Below are 20,226 nucleotides of genomic sequence, written 5' to 3'. Positions count from 1 at the left end.
AAAGCTCATGGATGGAGGAGCCTGGCAGACTATAGTCCATGGGGTCAAAAAGAGTCAGATGCTACTGAGCATGCATGCCTGCATGTACATTATGGGGAATCTGGTGGAGGTGGGAAGAGGATCTGAGCTGTTGTAACCAAGAACTGGTAGAGAGAGTGTGTGTTTGATTCATGCAGAGACCAGTAGGATGTTCCACTGTTCTTTCATGTGGCATACAGTAAACATTAGTAAATACTTGAACAGATGAGCATTCTGACACCTCATAAATCTAAATCTGATAAAAGATTAAATTTTAAAGTGATTCTTAATAGCTGCTGCTATTAAACACCATATAAAAACTCAGCAGTTCAATTCAGTTGCTCAGTCGTGTCTGACTCTTTGTGACCCAATGGACTGCAGCGCGCCAGGCTTCCCTGTCCATCACTAACTCCCAGAGCTTGCTCAAACTCACGTCCATTGAGTTGGTGATGCCATCCAACCATCTCATCCTCTGTTATTCCCTTCTCCTCCGGCCTTCAATCTTTCCCAGCATCTGGGTCTTTTCTCATGAGTCGACTCTTCCAATCAGGTGGCCAAAGTACTGGAGCTTCAGCTTCAGCATCAGTCCTTCCAATGAATATTCAGCACTGATTTCCTTTAGGATTGACTGGTTTGATCTCCTTGCAGTCCTAGGGACTTTCAAGAGTCTTCTCCAACACCATAGTTCAAAAGCATCAGCCTTCTTTATGGTCCAACTCTCACATCCATACATGACTACTAGATAAACCATAGCTCTGACTAGGTGGACCTTTGCTGACAAAGTAATGTCTCTGTATTTTAATATGCTGTCTAGGTTGGCCATAGCTTCTCTTCCATGGAGAAAGCATCTTTTAATTTCATGGCTGTAGTCACTGTCCTCAGTGATTTTGGAACCCAAGAAAATAAAGTCTGTCACTGTTTCCCCATCTATTTGCCATGAAATGATGGGACCAGATGCCACGATCTTCATTTTTTGAATGTTGAGTTTTAAGCCAACTTTTTCGCTCTCCTCTTTCACTTTCATCAAAAGGCTCTTTAGTTCTTCTTCACTTTCTGCCATAAGGGTGGTGTCATCTGCATATCTGAGGTATTTCTCTCTGCAGTCTTGATTCCAGCTTGTGCTTCTTCCAGCCTGGCATTTCACATGATGTACACTGCATATGATTTAAACAAGTAGGGTGACAATATACAGCCTTGACATCCTCTTTTCCCAATTTGGAAACAGTTTGTTGTACCATGTCTGGTTCTAATTGTTGCTTCTTGACCTGCATACAGATTTCTCAGGAGGCAGGTAAGGTGGTCTGGTATTCCCATCTCTTGAAGAATTTTCCACAGTTTGTTGTGATCCACATAGTCAAAGGCTTTAGCATAGTCAGTGAAGCAGAAGTAGATGTTTTTCTGGAATTCTCTTGCTTTTTTTATTATCCAACAGATGTTGGCAATTTGATCTCTGGTTTCTCTGCCTTTTCTAAATCCAGCTTGAATACCTGGAAGTTCTTAGTTCACGTACTGTTGAAGTCTTGCTTGGAGAATTTTGAGCATTACTTTGCTAGCATGTGGAGATGAATGCAATTGTGTGGTAGTTTGGACAATCTTTGGCATTGCTTTTCTTTGGGATTGGAATGAAAACTAACATTTTCTAGTCCTGTGGCCACTGCTGAGTTTTCCAAATTTGCTGGCATATTGAGTGCATCACTTTCACAGCATCATCTTTTAGGATTTGAAATAGCTCAACTGGAATTCCATCACCTCCACTAGCTTTGTTCATAGGGATGCTTCCTAAGGCCCACTAGACCTCAAACTCCAGGATGTCTGGCTCTAGGTGAGTGATCACACTATCATGGTTATCTGGGTCATATTGTATAGTTCTTCTGTGTATACTTGCCATCTCTTAATATTTTCTGCTTCTGTTAGGTCCATACCATTTCTGTCCTTTATCAAGCCCTTCTTTGCATGAAATATTCCCTTGGAATCTCTAATTTTCTTGAAGAGATCTCTAGTCTTTCCCACTCTATTGTTTTCCTCTATTTTTTTGCATGGATCACTTATCTCATATCCGACTCTCTGTGATTCCATGGACTGTAGCCCTCCAGGCTCCTCTGTCCATGGGATTCTCCAGGCAAGAAAACTAGAGTGGGTTGCCATGTCCTCCTCTAGGGGATCTTCCTGAACCAGGGATTGAACCCATGTCTCTATGTCTTCTCCATTGGCAGGTGGGTTCTTTAGCACTAGCACTACATGGGAAGCCCATAGAAGTCACCATACCTTCTATAATAAATCCTCAGTAGATATTTACTAAATGAATTATTTTTAGCTTATGGAAAGAAAAGAAAACAAACACTTCTCTAGTGGTTCAGTGGTTAAGACTCTGCCCTCCCAGTGCAGGTTTGATCCCTTGTAGGGGAGCTAAGATCGTGTATGCTGCATGGTGTGGCCTAAAAATTTTTTAGAAGAATAAAAAATTTAAAAAAAGAAGGAAGAAACTATTTCTGACATTGAACTGTTCCAATTCTCTTCTGCATAATTTTGGCTAGGAGGAAAAGGTGCTTTCCAATCTCTTCTTTCTTACTTCTTAAAATAATTCCACAGGAATATTCCTTTAAAAAAAGAAAAAAGTCACGGTTGAAATAGCGAAATGAAAGTAGCTTGCTTAAGATCCCAGGGCAAGAGAGGAAGTAAGCCAAAATTAGAACTTGTATTTATGTTCTCCCTAACTACAACTTAAGTCTACTTAGCAACCCGTTGAGTTTTATCTCCCTTTCTTTATCAAACCACTTTTGTTCACCACCACCTCTTCTGCCCCTTGCCCATGTACACGTGCAAACTCATCCAAACACCAGCACTAAATAATATAGTATTATGTTAGCCAAAAAGCTTGTTCGGGTTTTTCCATACACTGGTGTGAAAAACTCCAATGAATTTTTTGGCCAACCCAACCCTTGTTGAAAGTATTGCTCTCCAAAGGGAAATACATTCAAGTCAATGGGTATTTATTGAGCATCTTGATATAAGAAAACTTCTGCAGGCAAAGTATGATGAATAAGAGGGCAAATACAGTGTGGTGTTCCTGCTGGAGAAACTGGACAAAAAAAATCTTTAATGTGGAACCATTCTTGGTTTGGGGCTTCCCTGGTGGCTCAGATGGTAAAGAAGCTGCCTGCCTTGCAGAAGACTGGGTTGGATCCCTGGGTTGGGAAGATCCCCTGGAGAAAGGAATGGCTACTCACTCCAGTATTCTTGCCTGGAGAATTCCATGGGCAGAGAAGCCTGGTGGGTTACACTTCATGGTGTTACAAAGAGCTGGACGTGATTGAGCAACTAACACTTTCACTGTTGGTTTACTTAATTTTTATTCTCAGTACCATGTCTTTTTCTCATTCATTATTTGAGCCTTGGGGCTGTGGTTTTATGAAAATACACCCAAAGTAGCTTAAGAAGATTCAGCAGGAATAGGTTTTCCAGCCCGTGGCGCCTCTAAGAGAACATTTTGTTATTCCCTGGGCAAGTGGTTCTTAAAATCTGCCAGTAAACCTTCAACTGGGAAGCTTCTTTAAAATGCAGATGGCTGGGTTTCCTTTCTCACTTTCTCCCTCTAACTCTGCCCCTGCAGACTGAACATTCAGGATATCCACGAAATTTGTATTTTTTCCAAGACACCAGGTTCTTATCTGACGCAATGGTCTTCAGGCCAGTTTTGGAGAAATGTCCAAAAGCACCCAAAGGAGAATCACCTGGGGACTTATTTTTGAAAAGCTAATTCTTGATTCCTCACCCCTGGAGCATCTGAATTAGAATTTTGGTAGCAAGGCCTGAGACTATGCGTGTTAAATTAATTCTCCACTTGGTTCTTTGGGGTTCACAGATTTCCCCCTTTGAGAAGTATTGTGAGACCAAGTTTCAAGCCCGGTTTAGACACAAAGTCCTCTGAAGAGAGAAACAGAAACATGGGAAGACCTTCCTCTCTAATAAACATTGATTTTGGATTCATCCTTTTTTAACTCTTAGACTCCGTTCCCAGCTTATTGATGACTGGAGCCTTTCCTGGGAAATGGTTGGGCTCTCAAGGTCAGGTGGGGTGGTCAGGACTGCTGGGGTAGTCAGCTGATGGGTCCATCCCAGCCAGCCCTGATTTGCAGACCAGATATTCTCTGCAGGCCCGTCAAACAGCAATGGGAACCTCAGAAGCTTAGTGGGTGATGGGAACTCCCTTCCCGGATAACGTGGGTGGTGGTCTTTCTAGGGCCAAGCTCAGGTCAGCCTCCCACCCTCCCTGGTATCCCCCATTCTCACGAGCCAGTCTTGTAAAAAATAACTCTCATTCAGATCATTTGCAAAGGGCATGATGGGACTTCTCTCGTGGTGCAGTGTGTAAGAATCCGTCTGCCAATGCAGGAGACACAGGTTCGATCCCTGCTCTGGGAAGATCCCACATGCCGCAGGGCAACTAAGCACACAGACCACAACTATCGAGCGGATGCTCTAGAGTCCGAAGCCCGCAAGCCCTCAAGTCCAAGCTCCACAACAAGGGAAGCCAATGTAATGAGAAGCCTGCGTACTGCAACTAGCAAGCAACCTCTGCTCATGCAACTAGAGAAAGCCCTCAGACAGCAACGAAGACCCAGAGCAACCAAAAATAAATAAAATAATAATTTTCAAAGGGCATGCCGTGGTTGTGTGGAACACAACAATCATTCTGAGAAGGCTGTAGGTTTGACTCTTGACCTCATCTCCTCCTAGCTTGAGTCTGGACCAGCTCGGAACCCAAGAGTCTGTGCAGACTGCTAACAGCTGAGAGGTGCTGTGTGAATCGGGAGCGCACTCCAGAGGCCGAGAGGCCTCAGGATACTTTCCTCTCTTCCTGACTCCTCATTTCCTCTCAACCCGGTTCCCATCTCTTCACACCACTCTTCACTCTCCAGGCTCCAGGACTTAGCTGCAAATTTGAGGTTTTCTTGAGCCCCTGTCCCCCTCCTGGCTTTGTGGAGGACTCTGCCTCATAAGGTACTACTTTTTCTCACCGACCTCTCCTAATCAGGGCCGCCACTCCGTCATCGCTGTAAAGCCTGCTTCTAGGCCTGGAAGGGAACATTTGCTGAGCACTGGGAATGTGCCAAATGCTGAGGATTAAAGATACTGCAGGAAAAGTGTTTAGGGAAGTGCTTGGCTGGTTTAGTCATTCCAGCTATTATTCACCATTGTTTTGCTATTTATTTCTCACAGTGACCCAAGAGATTGGATCCTGACTGCTAATCTGTGCCTTTTTGCAGGTGAAAAAAATGAGGTAGCTCAGATGGTAAAGAATCTGCCTGCAATGAAGGAGACCCAGGTTTGATCCCTGGGTTGGGAAGATGGGAATGGCAGAAGGGAATGAGAAGGGAATGGCTACCCACTCCAGTAGTCTTGCCTGAAGAATTCTATGTACAGAGAAGCCTGGCGGGCTACAGTCCATGGGGTCACAAAGAGTCAGACGTGACTGAGTGACTCACACACACACACACACACACACACACACACACACAGAGTTAGTTCTAGAGATATATACACAGGGCTACAGTTCATGAGATCACAAGAGTCAAACACAACTTAGCGACTAAACAACAACAACAACATTTATGGGGAGAGTGACAGGTTAAACCAGACCAGAGATGTATTGATAGCTGTTTGTATGGTGTTAGTCACTCACTTGCGTCTGATTGTTTGTGACCCTATGAACTATATAGCCCACCAGGCTCCTCTGTCCCTGGAATTCTCTAGGCAAGATACTGGAGTGGGTTGGAATTGCCTTCTCCAGGGGATTTTCCCCACCCAGGGATCAAACCTGTGTCTCCTACACTGGTAGCCAGATTCTTTACTGACTGAGCCACCTGGGAAGCCCCGATAGCTGCTTACATTGGGTAAATAAGGGGTAGATGGAGAGTCAGTATATGAATCTCTTTGCTTTTGTATTTGTTGGAAATTTCTTTCACTGAATGAAGAGTTAAGAACCAAATTCACTCTGCATCTCTGCAAGATCTACTAATTACAGCAGCAGATTATCTGTAGACCCTAATTTGATAGTTGATAAGCTTTAAATTTTGTGAGAATTCTCTTGGTTTTCAAGATTTTGAATACTAAGTTTTTGCTTTTTAAACTCTCAACATAATGAGAATTTATACCTATTATATAATATGGTCATCTGAGTTAAATTTACCCATTCCAGTCCATCTTAGTTCGCTGATTCAATGTTCACTCTTGCCATCTCCTGTTTGACTACTTCCAATTTGCTTTGATTCTTTGGACCTAACATTCCAGGTTCCTATGCAATATTGTTCTTTACAGCATCAGACCTTGCTTCTGTCACCAGTCCCATCCACAACTGGGTGTTGTTTTCGCTTTGGCTACATCCCTTCATTCTTTCTGGAATTATTTCTCCACTGATCACCAGTATCATATTGGGCACCTACCGACCTGGGGAATTCATCTTTCAGTGTCCTATCTTTTTGCCTTTTCATGCTGTTCATGGGGTTCTCAAGGAAAGAATACTGAGGTGGTTTGCCATTCCCTTCTCCAGTGGACCACATTCTGTCAGACCTCTCCACCATGACCTGACCATCTTGGATAGCCCCACATGACATGGCTTAGTTTCACTGAGTTAGACAAGGCTGTGATCTGTGTGATCAGAAAGGCAATGCCAAAGAATGTTCAGACTACCCCACAATTGCACTCATCTCACATGCTAGTAAAGTGATACTTAAAATTCTCCAAGCCAGGCTTCAGCAATACCTGAACCATGAACTTCCAGATGTTCAAGCTGGTTTTAGAAAAGGCAGAGGAACCAGAGATCAAATTGCCAACATCTTCTGGATCATAGAAAAAGCTAAAGAGTTCCAGAAAAACATCTATTTCTGCTTTATTGACTATGCCAAAGCCTTTGACTGTGTGGATCACAATAAACTGTGGAAAATTCTGAAAGAGATGGGAATACCAGACCACCTGACCTGCTTCTTGAGAAATCTGTATGCAGGTCAGGAAGCAACAGGTAGAACTGGACATGGAACAACAGACTGGTTCCAAATAGGAAAAGGAGTATGTCAAGGCTGTATATTGTCACCCTGCTTATTTAACTTATATGCAGAGTATGTCATGCGAAATGCCAGGCTGGAAGAAGCACAAGCTAGAATCAAGATTGCCAGGAGAAATATCAATAACCTCAGATATGCAGATGACACCACCCTTATGGCAGAAAGTGAAGAGCCTCTTGATGAAAGTGAAAGAGGAGAGTGAAAAAGTTGGCTTAAAGCTCAACATTCAAAAAAGTAAGATCATGGCATCTGGGCCCATCACTTCATGGGAAATAGATGGGAAACAGTGGAAACAGTGGCTGACTTTATTTTTCTGGGCTTCAAAATCACTGCAGATGGTGATTGCAGCCATGAAATTAAAAGACGCTTACTCCTTGGAAGGAAAGTTATGACCAACCTAGATAGCATATTGAAAAGCAGAGACATTACTTTGCAAACAAAGGTCCGTCTAGTCAAAGCTATGGTTTTTCCAGTAGTCTTGTATGGATGTGAGAGTTGGACTGTAAAGAAAGCTGAGTGCAGAAGAATTGATGCTTTTGAACTGTGGTGTTGGAGAAGACTCTTGCGAGTCCCTTGGACTGCAAGAAGAACCAACCAGTCCATCCTAAAGGAGATCAGTCCTAGGTGTTCATTGGAAGGACTGATGCTGAAGCTGAAACTCCAATATTTTGGCCACCTGATGTGAAAAGCTGACTCATTTGAAAAGACCCTGTTGCTGGGAAAGATTGAGGGCAGGAGGAGAAGGAGACAACAGGATGAGACAGTTGGATGGCATCACCGACTCAATGGACATGGGTTTGGGTGGACTCCGGGAATTGGTGATGGACAGGGAGGCCTGGCATGCTGTGGTTCATGGGGTCGCAAAGAGTCAGACACGACTGAGGGACTGAAATGAACTGAACTGAACTGAACTGATATAATATGGGCTACGCAGTCTTTTAAGTAATATGTGTACTCAACTATTGACCCTGACAGTTGTGTGATGAGAGTATAATTATGTCCATCTTGTGGATAGAACACTGAGGTGCTGAGGTACCTTCCTAACTGGAGGACTCCTCACTACTGTGGGAGGTGATTTTGAACTCAGTTGGTCTCATACGAACACATATGATGTTGACCTGCTTGAGGGTGGCACCACCTATAAGCAAATATTCATCTCAGTATCAGGAATGGTTTTACCACATATAATAGAAAACCATACTAATCATAGCTTGTCTGGCTAGGGGACTTACCTGATAGCTCAGTTGGTAAAGAATCTTCCTGCAGTGCAGGAGACCAGGGTTCGATCCCTGGGTTGGGAAGATCCCCTGGAGAAGGGAAAGTCTAACCACTCTGATATTCTGGCCTGGAGAATTCCATGGACACAGTCCATGAGGTTGCAAAGAGTCAGACACAATGTCTGGCTTAAGCAATAAAGAATGTTACTATTCTCTTCTAAGGAGAAGGTGAGCAGGAGGCAATCCAGGTTGGATGTAGCTCCAGGATTCCTGTCGCTTTCTGTTCTGATGCTCAGCCACCCTCTGCTGGATACCTTTCCATCTTTAGGGTTGTCTTCTTCTTGGCACAAGATGTGGGCTTCACACAATCTTTCATGATACTTAAGACAGGAAGTCAGGGGCAGTGCTAGCAAATTGTGTTTCTCTCCGCAGCAGGAATCAAAGTATTTCCCAGAAACTCCCAACACTCTTACTCCTTTGTCTCATTGGCCAGAGCATTGACTGTGGCCACCTGAGTTATAAGAAAAGTTGGGGAGTTGAGGATGCAGGAGAAAATGACTAGGGTAGACTTAAGTTGTTCATGAGCCTGGGGACACATTAAATCACTGGGCAGTGTTAACATTATTATTTAAAAATATATAGATCTTTATTTACAGTTTTCCTGGAATACAGGGGAGAGATTTATACCACATAGCCCAGCAAAAAGTTTTCTAAAATATACCTTTTAACATCTTTTTGTCCCCAGAGTTCCACTTTCTATATCAGTTGCTTTAATCTCATCCTGTCTTTCCAAAAGAATGAACACCTTTGAAATTCTCCTCACTACACCCCCTTTCTACTTCTTTCTCCTCTTAACTCCTCCTGATTCCTGGATCTTTCCTTCTGTGTTTCTTTTTCATGTAAGAGATTTAATCTAGCCTATTATGTTAGTTATCTACTGGAGTAACGAGTTACTCCAGATTCAGTTCCTTAAAATAGACATGTGATGGGACAGCTGCTGTGGGTCATGAATTTGAGAGCAGCTTAGTTGGGTGTTTCTGGCCCAGGATCTTTCGTGAGGTTGCAGTCAAGATGCTGGCAAGGGGTGCAGTCATCGGAAAGCTTAACTGGGGCCTGAGGATCCACTTCTAAGACAGCTCCCTCATATTGCTGTTGACTTGAGGCCTGTTTTTCACTCCATGGCCTCTCCACAGGACTGCTCAACAGGGTGGATGACTTCCCCCAAAGCAAGTGATCTGAGAGGAAGAACATGTAGGTAGCTATGGTGCCCTTTATGATGGAGTCTCTGAGTCATACATAGTCACTTCTTCTCTATTCTATTTGTTAGAAGAGAGTCAGTAAGTCTAGCCCACACTCAAAGGGAGGGAAATTAAATTCCACATCTATAATATATATTACCTGCTTTAGATTCCAAAACCTAGGAGGGAGCCAAGACCAGGGGGAAAGATGGTGTCCTGACCAATGGGCCCAGAGCAAGAGGAGTTTGGTCTTGTTGTTGTGCAAGGTAAGTCCTATATGCCCTCTAGGGCAAATTCTAGGGACTTAGGGCTTCCCTTGTGGCTCAGCTGGTAAAGAATCTCCCTGCAATGTGGGAGACCTGGGCTCAATCCCTGGGTTGGGACGATCCCCTGGAGAAGGGAAAGGCTACCCGCTCCAGTATTCTGGCCTGGAGAATTCCATGGACTGTATAGTTCATGGGGTCACAAAGAGTCGGACACAACTGAGTGACTTCCACTTTCACTTTTCAGGGACTTACTAAGACACGATGGGAGAAAGAGACATCCTCCTGGGCACTATATTTTCTTTGAGGTGTTATAAAGTAAGTGATCTTGTATCACCCGCAGTGATCACCCAACTCTTGGGTGTTCATACTGCGTTAGTTTTCTGTGCTGTAAATCAGTACCACAAACTTTAACAGTCTGTAAGACTGCTCAGTTATCATCTCACATATCGTAAGTTTGGGCCTGTCACAGATGGTTCTCTGCTTAGAACCTCAAAAGACTGAAACGAAGGTGTCAGCTGGGCCGCATTCTCATCTGATAGACTAGACTCTATCAGAGCGCACTGTCTATTCAGAGCCTCTTGCAAGCTGCTGGCAGAGTTCAGTTCCTTTCAGTTTTAAGATTGGGGTCCCTGTTATCTTGCTGGCTGTCAGTAGTGGTTGCTCTTGGCTCTGAAAGGCTAGTCTCATCCTCTAGCCGCAACACAACAGCTGACTTCCATAGCAGCTTATACAGGGTGTGTACATAGGTAGGTGAGAACTTTGGGAGCTGTATGGGATTGCTAGGTCTGCCATAATAAAGCCTCACAGTTTATGTGGCTTAAGGAACAGAAAATTTACTTGTCATTTCTAGAAGCTAGAATTCTGAGATCAAGCCATCAGCAGGGTTGGTTTCCTTCTGAGCTTTTTCTGCTTTGCTTAAAGGTGGCCATCTCTCCTCCCTGTCTCCACACGTGGTCTTCCCTCTGTGCATGTCTATGTCCTAATATGCTCTTCTTATAAGGATACTGGTCACATTGGATTAGGGCTGACCTGTATCACATTTTACTGTAATTATCTTTTTAAAGGCCCTGTCTCTAAATACAGTCATTCTAACGTACTAGGTGTTAGAACTTCAACATATAAATTTGGGAGGAATATAATTCAGCCCATTACAGGGATCATTTTAGAATTCTGCTTCTACATAGATTTTGGCTAGAGTTTTAAGGCCAACATTGGCTCTTATAAAAGTTACTATAAAGTTATTGTCACTCTGCTATGGAGTTTCAAGTCTCTTTGAAAGACTCACAACTTGCAAAATATAAAGCACTCCCTGGAATAAGAAGTATTATTCTGAACATTTCCAATTCCTGAGATTTAGAATACTTATTTTAGATATTTGATTTTTTATTTTTTGGGTGATTTATTTTTTATTGTAGCTAATTTATGATATTATTTTAGTTTCAAGTGTATATCAAAGTGACTCAGTTATACATATGGATATGTGTACATATATATAAGCTTTTGCAGATTATTTTCCATTATAGATTATTATAAGATATTGAGTATGGTTCCCTGTGCTATACAGTAGGTCCTTTTTGATTATCTATTTTATTTATTTTATTTTTTATTTTTTTGACATACATTTTTTTTTATTTTTTATTTTTTTTTAAATTTTAAAATCTTTAATTCTTACATGCATTCCCAAACATGAACCCCCCTCCCACCTCCCTCCCCATAACATCTTTCTGGGTCATCCCCATGCACCAGCCCCAAGCATGCTGTATCCTGCATCAGACATAGACTGGCGATTTAATTCTTACATGATAGTATACATGTTAGAATGCCATTCTCCCAAATCATCCCACCCTCTCCCTCTCCCTCCGAGTCCAAAAGTCCGTTATACACATCTGTGTCTTTTTTCCTGTCTTGCATACAGGGTCGTCATTGCCATCTTCCTAAATTCCATATATATGTGTTAGTATACTGTATTGGTGTTTTTCTTTCTGGCTTACTTCACTCTGTATAATTGGCTCCAGTGTCATCCATCTCATCAGAACTGATTCAAATGAATTCTTTTTTACGGCTGAGTAATACTCCATTGTGTATATGTACCACAGCTTTCTTATCCATTCATCTGCTGATGGACATCTAGGTTGTTTCCATGTCCTGGCTATTATAAACAGTGCTGCGATGAACATTGGGGTACATGTGTCTCTTTCAATTCTGGTTTCCTCGGTGTGTATGCCCAGCAGTGGGATTGCTGGGTCATAAGGTAGTTCTATTTGCGATAGATATTTGAGGAAACTGTAAATTTACTTATACATGTTTGAGAGAATATGCTTAACTTGGCATAAAATTTGAGTTTGTTCTAGCATTATTTTACTTCTGTTATTTCCTTTCTCAAATATACAGTATATACGAAATAAACCTTAAAAATTAAAAGCATGTTAGGTTGCAATGCCTACTAATGAGCTGCAGGGGGTGTCCTTTTATTTACTGACGGTACCTTGAAAGTAGAAATGGGAGCTGAGAAACAATTAAGAACTGGTTACTTCTGACATAGAGAACAGTCTGGTGGTTGAAGGTGGCTGGGGAGGTGGTTGGAGTGGGAGGTTGTGGTTAGCAGGTGTAAGCTATTGTGTATAGAATGGGTAAACCCAAGGTCTTACTGTGTAACATACAGAAACTTATTCAATATCCTATGATAAACTATAATGGAAAAGAGTATTTTTAAAATATATATGTATGTATAACTGAATCTGTTTGCTTACAGCAGTAATGAGCCCAACATTGTAATTTAACTATACTTCAATAAAAAATATAAGAATTGGTGACTATAGTTAGTAATACAGAATTGTATACTTGAAAGTTGCTGAGTAGATCTTCAGCATTCTCACCACACAGTCACACACACAGTTAACTGTGTTAACTGTTAGGTGATGGGTGTGTTAATTATCTTGATCTTGGCAATCATTTTATAATGTATATGCATATCAAAATCATCACTTTGTACACCTTAAATACATCCAATTATATTTGTAAATTATCCCTTAAAGTTTTTTTTTTTAAAAGAATTTGCCTTAGTGGTTCAAGCAAAAAACAAAAAATAAAGACTAAAATTCACAAACAAGTTTAGCATTAGGAAATCAGTGCTTGAGCAAGTGTAAGACATTCTACGCTTTGAAATAATCTTTTTTTTAAATCCAGAATTTAAGTAATTTGATATTTATTGCCTTTGGTGGCTTATATGCATTCTAATTTTAGATTTTGGCCTAAAAAATGAATCTTAATTGTTTCAAGACAACTTTCACAGCTGACAGAGAGAGGCAATAATTTCTTTTTCCATATTTCTCCAAGCTGAGAATGTATACTTTCCATAATCAACTTAAATCCTCAAGGGAAAAGAGAGCTTTCCTTAGAGGAGGGAGGAAAGGGAGGACATAGTTTAGACTGCAGGGGCCAGTCACAGAACTATGCATACAGAAAGTGCTCAATAGATGTGTGTTAAATTGGCTTAAATTTAATTGAATTAGAGCTTACAATGAAATATGAATCACTGAATCAAAAAGTTTATGGATACAGTAAACCTGGGATATAAATCTTCAAAAGTTTTAGGATAAGCAAAATTGATGTCCTTTTATTTTTTACAAAAACATATCAAAATATAAAATAGGTAAATTATTGTCCTTTACTAAGGATTTAGCACTGTAATATTTATGTGAAAGATTTAGACAAATTCATGGAATCAGTCATAAAAATATTTCTGAGATTTTTGGTTTCATAAATGACACACAGGCTTAGAATCACTCATATTTATGAAGTCTATAATCCAGGTGTTCTGGATTCCTAGTTAGACCCTTTATATCAGAGCACACCTCCTCTTCAGAGGGTTTCTACCTCCTCAGGAAAGCTCAATGGATCGGATTTATGCTTGAAAAATCATCCAAATATGAATCATTTTAATAAATCTTTAATGAATAGAGGTCTCATCTATTATTTTCTGATTGCTTCTACTTTCCTACTTTTTTTTTTAAAGACAAAGTTCTTTTTTAAAAATAATGTATTTATTTATTTTGGTCCTGCTGGGTCTTTGTTGCTCGTGCAGGCTTTCTCTAGTTGTGGTGAGCCAGGGGTTACTCTTCGTTGTGATTCATGGGGTTCTCATCAGTGGCTTCTCTTGTTTCAGAGCACACACTCTAGACACGCAGACGTTAAGAGTTGCGGCACACAGGCTCAGGAGTTGCAGCTTGTGAGTCCCAGAGCTTGGGCAGCTTCCGGAGCTTAGTTGCATGTGGAATCTTTCTGGACCAGGGATCGAACCCGTGTCCCGTACATTGGCAGGTGGATTCCTATCCACTGTGCCACCAGGGAAGTCCCCTACTTTTTTTAAAGTGACATTATAAATTAGCATGAAGTTGAAATGTCAATTGGACTGAAGCAGATAAACCTTTTGTTTTAATTAATAGAACTTAATAGGGTGATCCTGTAACAGCCCAAAGACCTCATGTATTATGCTGAGTAAAGAAAGACTTTCTTCTTGCTCTTACAACAAATGCTGTACGCTTGTGCAGTGCAGGAATTCAAGTGCCACTGAGCTCTCCTGGTGTCCACAGCTACACGGCTGGTGCAGTTTGTGGTGCCCTCCTAAAGCCAGTCAGGGATCCCTGCGGCTCCAGATTTTGTCCTGGGGAGAATCCTAGTCTGTGAATCATGTGTCATAGTCTTGGATCAGGATAATGCATTCTGATCTGTTTTGCCTCCTAAAGAACAGAACTGGGTACCTAGGAAATTGTAACTTCTGCCTCTAAGCAGAGCAGAGAAGTCTGGACCCTATTTGAAGCTTTTGTTCTTTGTTTTGGTCAGAAAATTATGTGTTTAAGGTACAGAAACATAATCCATTGACCTCAAATAAAATGAGTAGGTAGTTAATGTAAGCATGCAAGTGAAAATCTCATGGACAAAGGGACACAGTCAAGGCAGGTGACCTGGAGAACTCAAAGGAGGTCAGGAGTGAAACTGACCTGGGTTAAGCCTGTCTCTGCAACTTACTAGTCATATAACTGTAAGCAAGTCATTTTGTAACCCTATAAACTCTTTCCCCACTATACTGCACTGGGGAAACTACTGTCTTCTTCCCTCCTAACCTATGAGGATCCAATGTTATGGAAGATGGCCAAGAATGTTGGCTGGGGTAGAGTAGCTTCCCAACAGTATGCTTTAAATTGGCTCAATACTTTAAGTATGACTCATGGGACACTCACAGGGCATCACCATTCCTAGAAGTAGAAGTAAAAGAGATGGTTTAGTGAGTAGGCGATGGATTACATTTTGGATATGCTGGAATTTTCAACTGGACAGGATGTTCAGGTAGGAAGATCCCACAAACCAATGGAAATGCAGGATATAAATTCAGAAAGAAGGCAAGGCTGGCTAGAGAATCAGATGTGGGGCCTATCCAAAGAGAAGTGATAATTACATTAGTGAGAATACAGCCATTGAGAGTGCTGGGATAGAACAAACAGAAGAAGAGCATCTCAATTTGGGCACACACAAACTTCAGGGGAGGAAGAAGGAAACATGGGAAGGAGTGGATAGAGAAGTGAGAGAATTAGGAAGGTGCTAGTATAGAAGGCTCCCCTGGTGGCTCAGCAGTAAAGAATCCACCTGCAATGCCGGAGATAATGGGTTCGATCCCTGGGTCAACAAGATCCCCTGGAGGAGAAAATGCCAACCCACTCCAGTAATCTTGCCCAGAAAATCCCATGGATAGAGGAGCTTGGTGGTGTTGCAAAGGAGTCCAACACATCTGAGCAACTGAAGAGCAGGTACAGAAGTATATATAGGGCTTTTAGGGCTGTTAAGTTCTTTGGTGATTTTAAAGTTTTTCAGATGAACTACTTTATCATTCGCTTTGAGTTGGTATCATTCCTAGAGAAGTTTTGGGTGTAGCATGAAAAAAGTGTAGGCTGCATCTGTGATTTACGTATTAAGTTAAAAGAAACAAAGCATTGCTCCTTCAAAGTGGCAGGGATATATATACTGTATATATGATGAGAAATTAACTGTCTTTGAAAAGGGCAGTTGCCAAAATATTTACAAGTATACACACTAAAGCGTTAGTCACTCAGTTGTGTCTGATTCTTTGCAACCCCATGGGCTGTAGTCCCCCGTGAGGCTCCTCTGTCTATGGGATTTCCCAGGCAAGAATACTGGAGTGGGTAGGCATTCCCTTCTCCAGGAGATCTTCCAGACTAACGACTGAACGCAGGTCTCTTGCATTGCAGGCAGATTCTTTACCATCTGAGCCACCAGGGAAGCCTTGCCCTAATTACAATATTGGGAGAATGTATAGTGTGGTAGAGAGAGCAGAAAACCAGAATCAGATAGTCTTGGGTCAAACCCTGTGACCTGCTTGAGGTACCTGTTTTTTTCTTCTCAATAACTGGAAAATCACATCACTAAACGACAGCATCTTTTGTGATAATTAAATGAAACAATGTACATGAAGTACCTGGTGCTTCCCAGGTGGGGCTGGTGGTAAAGAAACTGTCTGCCAATGCAGGAGACTTAAGAGACTGAGTTTGATCCCTGGGTTGGAAAGATTCCCTGGAGGAGGGCATGGCAATCCACTCTAGTATTCTTGCCTGGAGAATCCCATGGACAGAGGAGCCTGGTGGGCTACAGTCCATAGGGTTGCAAAGAGTCAGACATGACTGAAGTGACTTTGCATCCATGTACACACATATGAAGTACCTAGAACAGTAACCAAAGCATAGTCAATGTTATCATAGCAATAATGTTTTTGTGTTTTTTTTTCCAGCCATGCCAAGTGAGATCTTAGTTCCCCAACCAGGGAATGAACCCTGTGCCCTCTGCACTGGAAATGCAGAGTCTTAACCACTGCACCACCACAGAAGTCCCTGTTAGGATTATGTCTCCTTTGCAGTCCTCCTTGTATTTTATCACTAGATGGCGGCAATGCTCCCTTAACCAATTTAAATGAAAAGGGACAACTTTCTGGAGGAGTTGAAATTAGTGAAGGCTTACCCAATAGATGTGTGTAGGGCATCAGAAAAATAAGCGGTAGCGGTTATATAGAGTCAGAGAGAGAAGAGGAAGGAAGGGAGGAGGGAGGGAGGGAGGAAGGAAAAAGAGGGCAAGGGAAAGATGGAGAAGAAGAGAGAAATGTTTAGAAATAACTTGATATTGCAAAAGAAACAATGAAATAGTGATTATGGGGTGGGGATAGAACCAGATCTTACTGAATATCATTTCAGATTCTATAGGATCTAGTGTTATTTTTGTTTATAAATACACATAGGGAGTGGTGGTTACTATATACTGTTGATCCTTGAACAATGCAGGGGTCAGGGCCACTGATCCCCACACAATCAAATATCTGACTATAACTTACAGTTGGCCCTCCATACCTGTTTCCTCTGTATTCAGAGATTTATTCGTCCTTGGATCATGTGGTACTTATTACTGAAAAAAATCCACATATAAGTGGATATGCACAGTTCAAACCCATGTTGTGCAAGTTTCAAGTGTATTTTCTGTGTTGACAGTTTTTAAAGATGTATAGTGGTCCTAGGACTTCCCTTAAATAATCTGCCTACAATGCAGGAGACCTAGGTTTGATCCCTGGGTCGGAAAGATCCCTTGGAAAAGGAAATGGCAACCCACTCCAGTATTCTTGCCTGGAAAATTCCATGGACAGGAGTCTGTTGGGCTACAATCCATGAGGTCCCAAGAGTCCGATAAGACTTAGCCACTGGACCACCACCATGGTGGTCCTAAAGAGATTTAGCAATATCAGCTGCCCAGTAAATGTCAGTAAAGCATAATGTGTTTTACTGTTCATTTAAATCATTAACCTCAATTGTAAAAATGTGGCTGTTTTCCTCTTTGCAAAAGATTCCTTCTACATTAAGACACTTAATGGTATATTAGTTATCTATTGCTCTGTAACAGATATCTGTAAGGTTGGTGGCTTAAAATGATGATTTATTATCTCATTTTTTTCTGAGGGCCAAGAATCCTGAAGTGACTCAGTGAAGTGGTTCTGGCTTAGGCTCTCCCATGAAACTTCAGTGAAGACATGATCTGAGGCTACAATCATCTGAAGACCTGCCTGAGCCTTGGACGATCTGCTCCCAAGATGGTTCAGTCACATGGTTGGTGTCAAGAGGCCTCAGCTCCTTACCAATTGTTGGCCAGAGGCCTTCATCCCACCACATATGAATTTCTCCGTAAGTTGGCTTGGGCATCCTTCCAACATGCAGCTGACCTCTTCCAGGGTTAGTGATCTAAGAGAGACCACAAGAAGGAAGCCACGACAGCTTTTATGACCTGGTTTCAGAAGTCATGCTCTAACTTCCATCATATTTGTTCAAAGTGAGTCACACAGAAAATAACTATGATTGTCAGCAATATATACATATATAAAAGAAATGGGGGTTCCCATATGGAGAAATCACAGTCTGATCTCTCTCAGTATGACCACATCCTCTCCCTACATCTTGATTTGTTCATCTATAAAAAGAATAGAGGCCAGGAAACCATGGCCACTTCAACTCTAAGGTACTCTATCCCTGCTCCATCTGGGTGTGACCTTAGTTAACAACTTGGTCCTCTATCAGTGTGTCAACCCTACCAGCTTGTTCTAATTAAGGTGGGAGCTAGAACCAGAAGTGGGCTTCCCAGGTGGCCCTAGTGATAAAGAACCCGCCTGCCAATGAAGGAGATTTAAGAGATGCTGGTTCCATTCCTGGGTCGGGAATATCTCCTGGAGGATGGCATGGCAATCTACTTCAGTATTACTGCCTGGAGAACCACATGGACAGAGGAGCCCCACGGGCTACAGTCCACAGGGTCCCAGAGAGTCAGACAGGACTTAACACAGTATCAGAAGTAGCTAGTCAAAGTGAAAAGCATATTGGGTTTGGATTCAAAGAGAAAGTCACTTAGTCGTGTCCGACTCTTTGCGACCCCATGGGCTACAGAGTCCATGGGATTCTCCAGGCCAGAATACTGGAGTGGGTAGCCTTTCCCTTCTCCAGGGGATCTTCCCAACCCAGGGAATGAACCCAGGTCTCCCGCATTGCAGGCGGATTCTTTACCAGCTGAGCCACAAGGGAAGCCCTTAGCTTTAAAAGTTGGCCCTGAAACTCACTTAGCTACCTGACCCTAGGCAGTCCTTCAATCTTAGTTCAATCCGCCTGTTAACAACTGGAATGCTAATCCCTCGCCCATCCCATAAAGTTGTCAATAGGCTCAAAGTTAGGTAATTAGGCATTTACCCTGTGGCAGAGTTTACAGACCCGACCTTTGATCATCGCAACAACCCTGTAAGATATAGAAATATTATACTTGTTTTACCGGAGAAGGCAATGGCACCCCACTCCAGTACTCTTGCCTGGAAAATCCTATGAACGAAGGAGCCTGGTAGGCTGCAGTCCATGGGGTCGCTAAGAGTCGGATACGACTGAGCGACTTCCCTTTCACTTTTCACTTTCATGCATTGGAGAAGGAAATAGCAACCCACTCCAGTGTTCTTGCCTGGAGAATCCCAGAGACGGGGGAGCCTGGTGGGCTGCCGTCTATGGGGTCGCACAGAGTCGGACACGACTGAAGTGACTTAACAGCATACTTGTTTTACAGGTGAAAGAAATTGCGGCGTAGACAATTCACGTAGGCAAGATTAACTTAAAAGTGGCGGAACTAGGAGCCTAACCCAGTTCTGACTCCAAAACCTGCGCGCAAAATAGAGGTAAACTACTCTCGTTTGACATTAATTGGTGACCATCTGACATAGTAATATAGATTCGTCTTGAGTCACCACCCTGTAAGGACTTCAGAAACGTTTCCATCAGACCACGTTTTCGCAAGCCTACTTTGCCCATATGGCTCATCAGATGTCTGGAGTATCACTGCTTGAAGCGGCCCTGACGCCTGAGGCTTGCGGGAACTAACGCGGCTTCCGCGCCCTCAGGGCACGCGGGAGACTCACGCAAGCCCACACGTCAGAACCCGGCGCGTTTCTCTAAGTGCTGCCCCCAAGTCCCCCAGGTCGCTGCACTCAACCCCTCCCTGTCAGAAGCGTCATCTTCAGGCAAAGGCCTAGCTTACAAGCGCTCTCGTTCGCTGTGGGCTTGGTTCCGTCAAGCGTGAGCCGGCCGTCGGCTATGGGACGCCGAGCCCCGGGCCTCTCGCGGGCGGGGCCGGCACCACAAAGCCCTTTATGGAGGCTCTGGCCTGACGCGGGGCCGCCTGCACCTCCAGGCGCGAGCAGGAAGGAGGCCTGTGCGCGCCGCCATGGGCGACTAAATGGGTGTGCGCTCGGCCCTCGACCCACGGGCCCCGAAACCCTCCCACACCCCAGCGAGGGTAATCAGGCGCCGGCGTCCTCTCGCGGGCAGCAGTCTCGCGAGGCTTGGGCGGAGTG

At 42.9% G+C, this 20,226-nt stretch overlaps 1 long non-coding RNA gene across 1 annotated transcript; it reads right to left on the bottom strand.

The window, feature by feature from the left end:
• Positions 1-11,569: 11,569 nt before the first annotated feature.
• On the bottom strand, positions 11,570-20,143 carry LOC105612688 (uncharacterized). Its single transcript, XR_003589714.3, has 3 exons — positions 19,911-20,143; positions 17,986-18,088; positions 11,570-16,532 (listed from the first exon to the last, which is right to left on the bottom strand). It is a non-coding gene; the product is annotated as an uncharacterized LOC105612688 (long non-coding RNA).
• Positions 20,144-20,226: the final 83 nt, after the last annotated feature.

The sequence above is a fragment of the Ovis aries genome, chromosome 6, assembly GCF_016772045.2.
Source record: "Ovis aries strain OAR_USU_Benz2616 breed Rambouillet chromosome 6, ARS-UI_Ramb_v3.0, whole genome shotgun sequence".
NCBI lineage: Eukaryota > Metazoa > Chordata > Mammalia > Artiodactyla > Bovidae > Ovis > Ovis aries.
Note: the sequence above shows the minus strand (reverse complement) of the source record. Positions and strands in the feature narration are given on the sequence as shown.